The sequence below is a fragment of the Sus scrofa genome, chromosome 5 (genome assembly GCF_054392235.1).
Source record: "Sus scrofa isolate SSC_HxYL_T2T_F1_AM1 chromosome 5, Sscrofa_HxYL_maternal_Yorkshire_Landrace_v2.0, whole genome shotgun sequence".
NCBI lineage: Eukaryota > Metazoa > Chordata > Mammalia > Artiodactyla > Suidae > Sus > Sus scrofa.
This window is the reverse complement of record NC_139387.1, coordinates 65,259,841-65,272,334: the sequence shown is the minus strand read 5'-3', so window position 1 is coordinate 65,272,334 and position 12,494 is coordinate 65,259,841. Positions and strand designations below refer to the sequence as shown.

Genomic DNA, 12,494 nt, shown 5'->3' with positions numbered 1-12,494 from the left:
CTGGATTTGAGTGAGTGGTTCCTTTCCCATGTTAGGGAAGTTTTCGGCTATTATCACTTGGAATATTTCTTCTGTCCCCTTCTCTCTCTCTTCTCCTTCTGGCCCCCCTATAATATGGATGTTGGTGCGCTTAACGTTGTCCCAGAATTCTCTGAGACTCTCTTCATTTGTTTTCAATCTTTTTTCTTTTTTCTGTTCTGCATCCATAATTTCTACTAATCTGTCCTCCACCTCGCTTATTTAATCTTCTGCCTCCTGTATTCTGCTGTTAGCTGCTTCTAGTGTATTTTGCATCTCTTCTTGCTTAAGTTTTATATCATGTATCTGTTTGCTCAGTGTTTCCAGTAAGTTATCCATCTTTGCCTCCAGTTTATTTCCAACGTCTTGCACCATCTTCAGCATCAACAGTCTAAAGTCTTTTTCCTGGAGGCTGAGAATCTCCTGATCACTTAGCTGTTTTTCTGGGTTTTTTTCTTTCTCCCTCATCTGAGGTATAGTTCTCTGTCTTTTCCTTTTTATAGGTTTTTGGCATGGTGATCTTTTTACAGATAATAGAGTTGTAGCCTCTCTTACTTCTGGTGTCTGCCCCCCTTGTGGTTGAAGTTGGTACAGGGGCTTGCTGTAGGCTTCCTGGTGGGAGAGACTAGTGCCTGCCCACTGGTAGGTGAGGCTGATTCTTATTCCTCTGGTGGGTGGGGCTTTGTCTCTGGATGGGATTAGAGGCAGCTGTGTGCCTGGAGTGTCTCTAGGTAGCCTGTGTATGGATGGGTTGGGGCTGTGATCCCACCTGGATTGTTGTTTGGCCTGGGGCTTCTCAGCACTGATGGGTCGAGCCAGATTTTCCCAAAATGGCCACCTCCAGAGAACTGCATGCAGATGAATGTTCCCAAGAGCTTTGCTTCCAATGTCCTTCCCCCACAACAAGGCACATTCACCCCTGTTTTCCCAGGAGGTCCTCCAAGAACTGCAGTCAGCTCTGACCCAGATTCCTATGGAGACTTTGCTTTGCCCTGGGACCCAATGCACGTGAAAGTCTGTGTGTGCCTTTTAAGAATGGGGTCTCCGTTTCCCCCAGTCCCGTGGAATTCCTGCACAAAAGCCCCACTGCCCTTCAATGCCAGATGCTCTGGGGGCTCTTTCTCCCAATGCCAGATCTCCATGCGTGGGAGTTTGATGTGGGGCTCAGAACTCTCACTCCTGAAGGTGAGTCTCTGTGAACCAGTTACTTTCCAGTCTGTGGGGCTTCCCACCCGGGAGGTATGGGATTGCTTATATATTACATAATCGCCCCTCCTACCTCTTGATGTGGTCTCCTCTTTGTCTTCTGGAGTAGGATATCTTTTTTAAGGTTTCTGGTCCATTTGGTTAAAGATTGCTCAGCCTTTTGTTGTGAATTTTGTTGATTTTAGGCGAGAAGTTGAGCTCCAGTCCTTCTATTCTGCTATCTTAACCCATTCCCCTATCTCAAATTATTGATAAGAAAACCAAGGAACTACAAAATCAAGGGACTTGCACAAGTGACACTTGGATATAAATACATGCAGTCTGGTTCTAGGATCACACTCTCGACAACCATGCTCTTGAACCAGTCAATAATGTTTCTTCAATGTTAGTTCTTAGTTGATCAAGATAATCAAGGTTATGGTGCAGTGAAGAGCCCCCAAACCACAGAGACTTAACACAAGAGAAGATCACTTTGTTGTGTTGTTGTTGTTGTTGTTGTTGTTGTTGTTGTTGTTTTGGCCACAACCATGGCAAGTGGAAGTTCCTGAGCCAGGAATCAAATCTGCACTGCAAAAGTGACATGAACCACTGCAGTGACAACACCAGATCCTTAACTAACTATGCTTCAAGGGAACACCCCAGATCACTTCTTGCACTCTCAAAATCTACTGCAGATTCAAGTAACCCTTCAGGACATAGTTTTCCATTTGTTGACAAAACATTGTCTCTTGCCTCATTCTCATGTCACTTCCATAGCAACGTGTGCCACCAAGATAGCAGCCATAGGAAGGAAAAGGATGGCATTTTCTGAATTGGCTGTAAAATGTTTTGTCCAAAAGAAATGCATCTCATTTCTGCTCACAACCCACCATTCAGAACTAGTTCCACAGTCAAGCCCAGCTTCATGGGGGCAAGGGAGTATAATCTCATGTAGCAAGAATTCAACCATAAATATTATGAACAGAAATGACACCTACTTTCTCAACCAGTTCCTCTCCTAACAACCAATACTTAGACATTTGAGTCTTAAAACTCAAAGTCAAGGTGAAAGCATTAATTTAAAGTACCTATGAGAGTTCCCATCATGGCACAGCGGAAACAAATCCAACTGGTATCCACAAAGATGCAAGTTCAAACCCTGGCCTTGCTCAGGGGTGGAGATCCGGCATTGCTGTGAGCTGTGGTGTAGGTTGCAGACTTGGCTCAGATCCCAAGTCGCTGTGGCTGTGGCAGAGGCCAGCAGCTGCAGCTCCTATTCAACCCTTATCCTGGGAGAACTTCCATATGCTGTGGGTATGGCCCTAAAAAGCAAAAATAAATAAATAAATAAATAAATAAGCAAGTAATATAGTATCTATGGATAAACATGTGTGTTTATTTATCCTAATTTCCACCTCCCTTCTCAGAATCCAGAGTATTCATGCTCTGTTCCCTCTCATCACTCATTTCTATTCAGGGAGACTGAAGATCCAATAATATAATCCACATGCTTTGCACACTTTATAACACAACATGAGTAGTATCATTCTATCTGATATTAGGATTTTCATTTACCCTCAGTTAAGTATTAGCCAGTCATTCAATAGTCATGGAGCTCCTAGACCAAAGGTATACTACCAGGCAATGAAGAAGATATAAAAATTTCAATACTTCTCCCTACCCTCAAGGAGTTACTTACAGTTTCATTAAGAAACCAAGTTGTATCCATGAAATCTTAATAAACATAAGCAAAGTAGCAGAAAAAATGTAACAGTGAGCACTTCTGACAGGAAATACTGTTCCAGAGGTCACAGAAGAAAAAAATGTGAACTTTTTCAAAATGGTTTTATGAGGGAACTTAAATGGTTTTATGAGAGAACAGTTAAAGAAGTGGTGAGATCAAACACATCTGAAGTAACCAAATATAAGGATGGTGGGGGCTATGCTGAACTGAAAAGTACATGCTCTACCCAAAGACTTTCACATTCTCAGAGAAACACACAAACACCATACAGATCAAACAAAATACAACTTTCTTGGAAGTATCTGGACTGTGACCTCTGGTTTAGCGTACTTCCTCCAGGGATATTTTTGTGCTAATTGATAACAAAGCCTTATGTTCAAAAGGTAAATATCAGACAGATAAAAGATAGGGAAGGTTGAAGAGGAGTGGTCTTCAGAATATCTGTTGTCCCCGAGAATCTTAACCACAGGAGAGTTTGCCTGATCTTGTAAAACTGGTGAGTCTGATCCTAATACATAGAGAACTGAAGCACATCTTGCCCAAAATATCACAAATTTCAACTTAGTAAGGTCAAAATTAATAAGGTTTTCCTGTTCTTTGAAATCATATTTGATGGCATGATAAATGTTAGAACTACAAATTTAACTGTCTAATAATGTCAACATCTAGAGGAGGAACAAGAGAACAGTTACCTTACATGATTGCAGAAGGAACAATGGATTGGCTTAATTAAGACCTTCCAAAGACACAGGCCATCGTGCTATAGATTTTCAGAGCTTCTTAAAGAGTGTACATTTACCCTTGATATCAAGACTTATAGAATTTGGTTAAACAGAACATCTAATTTTTATGTCTGATCTTGCCCTCTGACCCCTAAAAATGATTGACCATCCCATTTAATTTGAGAGGAAGTTAAATTTAAAATTATTAAAGATTCAAAAATTTTTTCTTCTGTATTAATATTTTTATTACTTTTACATTAAAAGAATTCTTAGCCTTAATTTTAAAACACTAGCTATTTATATCATTTGATTTCAGATATTTATGTATATACTTAATTTTTATGTGGTTTTAACATATGTGGTTATGTAACTTTAATTCTTTCTTCATTTAACTCTATTTTTTATATTATTTTCTAGGTATCAACATAAGTCATATATTTATCATGATAGAGGTCATAATTTGTTAATCCGTCCCTGTATTCCCTACTGTGGATAAAAGCAATGTTTAACCAATTGTCAAAACCAAAATTTTGAAGATGAATCTGACATCTCCCTCTCTCACATCTCTCCTCGTAAGTATCTCTTGAACCCTTATCACCCTTTGTTTCTCTACTTTTACTCTTTCATAACCAGCTCTCCATAGCTTTTCCCTGAGTGGCTGCAATAGATTCATAATTGTTCTTCCAACTTCCAGGCTCAGCACCCTCCCATCCACCCAGCACACTACATTAGCAGGATCTTTTGTGAACATACATTGATCAAGACACCTCTAGCATTAAAATCCTTTAACTACCTCGCATCACTTCTAGGATAAAGTCTAAACTTGCTGAGCAAGTTATGTAAATTGCTATTTGCAAAACCCCACCAAAGGGCAGGTAAAGACTTGGACTGTTGACTCTGCTATAGTGATGAATTATACTAATTCACTCATATCCTTACATAGGCTTCCCGATAGGTAATAACACAAATCTTAGATGACTAGCGGGAAATAGAAATGCAGTTTCTGACTGCATCCCAAGTTTTTCATACTTTTACTTTAGAAATAGTTATATTTTCTAATCTAATTTCTATAAGCTTTAGAGGTGAAGCTTATGTTATATAAATCGTAATGATTTTTATTAACTTACTAGTAGATCAAACATTGGGCTTTAATGCTGTGGTCACTTAATATGTTATAGATGCTAATAAACCCATTCACTCTATCTCATGGTGACATATGGATTATAATGGAATCGCACAATACAAAATTTCCACTAACCACGTGATAAAAGCAGTCGGTTGATATTTAGATAACAATTTGAGCTCAGAAGAAATAAGAAAAAAATATAAAAAAAATTGGTTGACTGTTTTGTCAACTTCTTTGTACTTAATCAGTCCTCCAAAATGCATTTCTAGCTACACATGTAAAATTTTTCTTTAGAAATATTGTTAATTTCTGAACAGCAAAACTCCCTCCATTCTCATGAAATTTTATTCCAAGATGACTCCAAGACTTAAGCTCTGTCTCCCCCACTTTGGATAATTTTCCATTTTAGTATTACTTTTTAAAAATAAAATATGCAAAGAACCATCCCATTCAAGGACCAGAACATGGTAAAGTTCTTGCGCTTTAAAAAAAAAAAAATCACACAAGCATTTTTCATATGACTTGTCCATAAGCATGTGCCATAGAAAAACATATATGGAGTCTTGTTCTATATTTTCTAAAGTTTTATTTATTCCTTGATACTTGCCTTTCTTTCCTTGGGCTCATTTTAACAAGTCAGGTGGCAGAGAATCTGAAAGAGGAGGAGACAGCTGACCTGAGAGTGATGCTCTTCCTGCTCACTCCCACTCTGGCTCTTCCCATCCCTGCTATGTTTGAGGACTATTTCTCTGCATATGTTGAAGAAAGAACTTTCTTCATCCAACCATGAGAACTGTAGAAGTTTGCAGCAAAATCTTTTTGCAAAATTTTCTTCAACTCCTATTTTAATCTCTGTATGGTGACTTGAGGCTTAATTTTTTATAGAAATATAATATAAAATTGTATCCAAAGTTGGAGCTATCTTTGAGGCTGAAGGTCATTTGTTCATTAAAAAGGGTGTAAATGTGCACTCAGAGTGTTGGGTCTATCCTTTGGTTCTGAACATGACTCTCTGTCACTTAAAAATTATTATCTCAGGTCTGTATTATCTTCCTGGTAATTTGTACTTATTCCACAGACGTAATGTGAAGAATAACTAATAAAGAATGTTATAAAGTCTTCAACAAGCTTTGCATACTCTACACACGCTTAATAACTAGCATAATTCCTGAATGAGAGAGTTTATAGTAGAAAATGAAATCCACATGCTTTAGTGCCATCCTAAAGTTCAAAGGCCAACTGTAACTTAATTATAACCAAACCCAACAGAAATACTAATTCACACAATAAATGTTATAGAGCTATTCATTATAATAGTTCTCTTTTTTTTATTGTACATTTGAGAGTAAATAGTGATTTGATATTTAATTTTTAAAAAGAATGAAAAAACACACAAGTGATAAAAATAAAACAATTGATCAAAAGGACAGCTCTGGATTTGTAAACTAAATTACAAGGTTTCAACAGGGTGATCAAAGAGGCCACAAATTTAGGATTATTAAATTCATGACCGATTATTAAATTCACGTTTGAAAAACAAAAAATTATTTTTAACAATAAAACAGTGTATGCAATTTTTCCAAAGGGTCTATAGGAAATTGGGTTCTGACATTGTTGCAGAAAATGATTTGAGGAAAGCCATCTTGCCTATGTTTACTTTTAGGATGTTTTCAAATGAAGAATTGGACAGAACCACCTGGCTGTCTGTCCTCCTAGAAAAGTGGGGCCCTGGCCAAATTCTTTCCTGCACTCTCTTGTGCTTTCTCCTGAGCCCCAAAGTTATTCACACTCAAGAGGAGGAAAAGAAGACAAAGAAGAGAGACTTTTCCACATCACCTTAAAGATATTCCTCCTTGTGTGAACTAACTTCACTTCCACTTACCCTAATAAATCCCCTTGTACACTTCTCTTTTATACTGCCACCTTCAAAAAAAAAAGTCCCAGTTACAAGCATACCAAACAGTGACGAAGAGAAACACCAGAAAGAAGAGAGGCAACCAGCCCCATGTTGTGTTACCTTGCCCCATAAAACAATAGGTACTCTCTGTGCATCTTACTCTGTTGAGAAAAGTATGAAAACACCTGCCAGATTATCAACTCCAGCTTTGAACTGGGAGCTTCAAATCTCTGCCCAGGGATGGACGTGCCTCTCTAGCCCATGAACTCTCTCAGCATTCCTGACCGAAAACCTGAGAAGATTGGGCCAGATGTGTTCAGAGTGTCAGTTCAGAAGAAGAAATGAATTACTTCCAGCCCCACATGAATGGTTCTCTGCTTCTGGGTGCTTAGGCCCAACCCTCCGAGGCATTCTTCCTACCTAGAAAGCAGGTCTATCCATTGCTTCCTCCTATTCCTTAGAGAAGTGGAATTAATAACAACTTTTAAAAGAACTCCCAAATTAAAAACACATTAAACTCAATATTATCTTGCCTAAAACAGTCTTTCCTAGTATCTTATGTCTCCCTTTAGCAGAAGATAATAAAGATTTTTTTTATTTTATACGGAGAGCCATAAGCCAGGATAGATTTTTCTCTCTGATTTATTTGTCTACATCTTTGCTTATACACTTGGGTCACATTAGGTTTGGGGAAAACCAAGAAGACATAGAATAGGGTAAGTCAGGCAAGTTCCTTGAAAGTTTGTTCTAAATACTATGCCTATCTAAAATACCCTATACATTATGATTGAATATAAATAAAATTCTGATGTACAAATAAATATATCAGAAAAATATTCATTGTTTTATTTTTTTTTCCTTTTAACTCAAGAAGCACCACTCTTGCTCAGGAGCATGGATTAAAAATTAGGATTTAAGAAATTGGGGGATTTGGTGAGTTTTACCAGGCTCTAGACCAAGTAAGTTACTCAGTCATTAACAGGTGCTGAGAGAAAACTCATCAGCACCGGCAGCAAGCTGCTGATTAAGAGTGGGCAAAGCATGCCACTGCTGTAGCACAGGTCACTGCTGTGGCAAGGGTTCAATCCCTGAAACTTCCACATGCTGTGGGCACAGCAAAAAAAAAAAAGTTAACATTCTAATTTGGAGTTCCCTGGTGGCCTGGAGGTTAAGGATTCCATGTTGTCACTGCTGTGGCTCAGGTTCCATCCCAGGCCCAGGAACTTTCACATGCCATGGGCATAGAAAAAAAAACAAAACAAAACAACAGTAGACAGAACACAAGCAGAAGCAGGAGAGAGGCCGTTTTCATTTAATATCATTTTATAAGAGCAAAAGGGAGGCTTCAATAGCTTCATGCTACCAAATATGTTTTCATGATCTTTTTGAACCAAGAAAAAGCTTGCAAAATATTCCAATGGGATAGGGAGGTTAACCCTAGGAGATTAAAAACAAGGTATTCATTGTCATGGGAAATAGATTTCAAAGTGGAGTTTCCCCATCTAATGTTTATATCAACTTCCTCTCATCTTTTTAGGGAGGGACATGAATGTGCCAATGTCTTTACAGCTGTTTATTGCACGAGTCCTTGAATCACTTCTTCATATACATCCCTTCTCTTCAGCAAAGTCACCATGCAGTAGGTATACAGACAGCTTATCATGGACACCTACCAGTTTCACAGAAGCTGAGCTGATCCAGAAGTGGGAAAACACACAACTGTTCCTCCCTCTCTGCTACCTCTCTGTGCCTTGGTCTTGCCCAGAGACATCTCATCATTCTAGGGGGCTTGAGTAGGGAAGGACAATGCCTTCTCCTCCTTCCCAAATGGGATCTGGGATCCAGGTTATGTGGCCAATGTGATAATGAGGTACTGCTCTTTCAAGCCACATTGCCCTTGTTACATACAAATGTGAATAATGTGTGTAAATCATGGACTAATTCTTGACGGTTCTCACCAGTATCGCTGATCCTCCTTTCCAGTATTTCTAGTGTGCAGTAATCATGTAGAACTGAAGTTTCAGTCTGTTCATTTCCACACAGATTTAAGAGGACCTTATCACTTGGAATATATACCCCCTTTTTTTAAGAAAGCACTGCTGTAACCAAAATCTTTCCGGAGAGTAAAGTATTCCTAATATTAAAACTAGTCAGAGATATAAAATCATACAAGTACACTTGTATAATGAAAAATGTGCTTGAGCAGTAACTGGAATGTAATCTTACAGGAAAATAGGTCCTTCACTCTGGTTTGCTTATCAGTAAATGCCACATTCTGTACACTGTTGAAGCCACGGGCCACTTTTCACTTTAGAAAAAAATGCCAGGATTTTAAGAATCTTCAAGTTTTCCATTTTCTGACATGCCCAGAAACCAGACTCTATTGTTCTGCTCAAAAATGTTTAAGTATTTTCAAATTTCTCAAAAGACACTTGGCATGCAAAATGGTATGTATTATTATTGCTGCAATCATTCAATATTTGGATAAATACAAACATCTCTTAGAACACCCTAGGGGAGAATAATCCTCCTCTCTTCTACCTTTCAATGCTATTTCCTGAAAGAGGGAATCCTATTTTTGTGTCCCTGAAGCCTGCCATGGATTTGACAGCATCCCCTAGAATGGAATTATTTCATATTTGGGAAATAGGATGAAGGCAAATGAAAAGAACTAAAACTTTTTGCACAATGAATAGGCTAAGAGATGGCTTAGTAACAATATTCGCAGGTATATATGTTCAGTCTAACAAAGATGATGACAAGCTTAACTTCATTCCACTCAGGTCAGGATGGGGTGGGGGGAAGAAGACCTAAAATTGTGCTAGAAAAATGTACGTGCATAAATATTGACATGTATGCATGCATACTGAACATGCATATATACACACATAAATACAGAGTCTTCATAAAGCCTTTGTGTATGCTATTTTCTTTCCCCTGTGTGTCTTGAAGTTTAACAACTTAGTGGGGAGGTAGCATAGAAATAACCTATGCACAAGTCCAGAAGTGAATTTATTAAACTCTAAGACAGCCATATTATGTAGTTATAATAATATATACTAACTGCAGGTTCTGTGACAAATAACACAAATGGCTGTCATACACAAGAAGATAATAGATAGTTTTGGCTATGGAATTGAATTAAAGTTGCCATCACTTTTTAGAAGAAAATTTCTTTTGACTTTGTATGATCTACATACAGTATTTCTGTCATGCCTACAACACAAGTTATTAAACTTTTAAAAGCTCTTACCAGGACATTTATGAAGCACCTATATAACTTTATGTATGGTACATTCTAATTTAAAGGTCCAATCTAAAAGAAAATAAAGTGCATTAACTTCCTAGAATCCCTACGAAATAATTTGTTTTGGTGTTTTGTAATCTCGGTCTCTTTTGAGTAACAACGTCATTTTCTAAAACTACTCAGGACACAGTACTTTTTTCACATATCTTCTCATGCATAATTCTTCCTCAGCCTTCTTTGAAGAAACTTTTTTCCTCCATATCCTGTAGACACTGAGTCTTAGAAGATAACTCTGTGCCCTCCCAAACATATGAAGGTGGAGAAGCACAGTAGGGAGAGGAGAATATTCAAAACGGATGGAAGAGCCAGAGTAAAAGTGCAGGGATATGGAACAATGTAACATGTTTAGGGAGATGTGAGTACTTGGGTGTGGCAGGGGCATTGATACTTGTTTGGAAGGGGAGATGGTGAAGATGGGGACATGATGCCGAGTAACACATAGGGCTACCAGTGGGACAGAAGGTATACAGGCTTTGAGACTTTGTTTACCACATTCTGAGGTTTGGGGGTTCTGCAATGGGTAACTAACGATGGAACATGTGGGTCATTGGATTAGGATTTTAGCAAAATCATTTTTGCAATGGTGTGGAGGACTCACTGGAGGGTCCAGAAAGGACCATGTGGACACTGACCTAAAGCAGTAATGGAGGTCATTGAATGAAATGGAGGTAGTTAGTCTGAAAGAAATTGAGAGGAAAGAATTTATAAAACTCAATAGTGATTAAATAAGAAATTAGGCAAGAGCGTGGAAGGTAGGATAACTCTGAGGGTTCTGAATTAAGAAGTCAAGTGTTTGATGGTACCATGCATTGAGGCACATACTAGAACAGAAGCGAAAAGAAAGAAAAAGAGGTGTTAGCACATAGGAGGGAGAATGAATTCTGTTTTTATATTTTATATTTGAGTCATTGTATGATACTTAGCAAGGTGGAGCTTAGGAAAAAGATGAATTTCAGGACCCCACCTAAAAAAATCTGATGTTCATGAAACCAAAGCCCCGAAGTACCCCTCGGACCTGAGGCCCTTGATAATATTCTTGTAAAATGAGAAAGGGAGAGTTCTCCCTTTTTAAATCATCTTAGAGTTCCATATCAAGGGGCTCCAAAACCCTGTGGATTTTACTATTACTTCTCTTATTTCATACATGTAGCCACTTGCTCTCAGAGTACACCCACCTTTCAAAGAACCTGCATGGGATAGTTAACGTATCAATTTGTCTAGGCTCTAGTACCCAGCTATTCACTTCAACACTGATCTAGGTGTTTTGTGAAAGTATTTTGTAGATGTAGTTAACATTTATAATCCCCTGACTTCATTTAAAGAAGATTATCTTCAATAATCTGAATAAGGGGTCATTCAGTCAATTAAAAGGCCTTAAGAGCAAAACTATACTCACAGCAACATCAAATTTGCTGTTGTTGTTGTCGTTTTGCCTTTTTCTAGGGCTGCTCCCGCAGCATATGGAGGTTCCCAGTCTAGGGGTCTAGTCGGAGCTGTAGCCGCTGACCTACGCCAGAGCCACAGCAACGCGGGATCCAAGCCGTGTCTGTGACCTACACCACAGCTCACAGCAACACCAGATTGTTAACCCGCTGAGCAAGGCCAGGGATTAAACCTGCATCCCCATGAATGCTAGTTGGGTTCGTTAACCACTGCACCGCAACGGGAACTCCCAACATCAAAGTTAATGGTGAAAGGCAGGATGCTTTCTCTTAACATCAGGAGCAAGACAGGATGTCTGCTTTTACCACTTCTATTCAACCCATTACTTGAGTTTCTCACTAGGGCAATTAGGCAAAAAAAGGAAATAAATAATATCCATATGATTTTTGACTTTTTTTTGTTAATGTGGTGTATGATGTTGATTGGTTTGCGTATGTTGAACCATCCTTGTGAACCTGGGATGGAACCCTACCTGGTCATGGTGTATAATTTTTTTGATATGTTGTTGGATTCGGTTGGCTAAGATTTTGTTGAGAATTTTTGCATCTATATTCATCAATGATATTGGGCTATAGTTTTCTTTTTTGGTGGTATCTCTGTCTTGTTTTGGAATTAGGGTGATGGTGGCATCATAGAATGTCTTTGGGAGTATTCCTTCTTCTTCAACCTTTTGAAAGAGTTTAAGGAGGATGGGCACCAATTCCTCTTTATATGTTTGATAGCATTCGTCTGTGAAGCCATCTGGTCCTGGACTTTTATTTGTAGGGAGTGTTTTTATGACCTCTTCAATTTCATTTCTAGTGATCGGTCTGTTCAGTTGGTCTGTTTCTTCTTGATTCAGTTTTGGCAGGCTGTAAGATTCTAGAAAATTGTCCATTTCTTCCAGATTGTCAAACTTGTTGCCATATAGTTGTTCATAGTATTCTCTTATGGTTTTTTGTATTTCTGCTGTATCCGTTGTCATTTCTCCTTTTTCATTTATAATTTTGGTGATTTGGGTTCTTTCTCTCCTCTTTTTAGTGAGTCTGGCCAGGAGTTTGTCAATTTTGTTT

General features: G+C 38.4%; 1 protein-coding gene and 1 long non-coding RNA gene across 2 annotated transcripts in view; one reads left to right on the top strand and one right to left on the bottom strand.

The window, feature by feature from the left end:
- LOC146403400 (uncharacterized) overlaps positions 1-12,494 on the top strand; it is a 1,275,680-nt gene that overhangs the window by 1,252,400 nt on the left and 10,786 nt on the right. The gene's annotated exons all lie outside the window — the stretch shown is intronic.
- The window catches only part of GUCY2C (guanylate cyclase 2C), a 672,163-nt gene continuing 671,089 nt past the window's right edge, over positions 11,421-12,494 (bottom strand). The window contains exon 23 of the transcript XR_014845323.1: positions 11,421-11,506. The gene's annotated coding sequence lies outside the window, so the exon portion shown is untranslated. The remainder of the gene's footprint in view (positions 11,507-12,494) is intronic.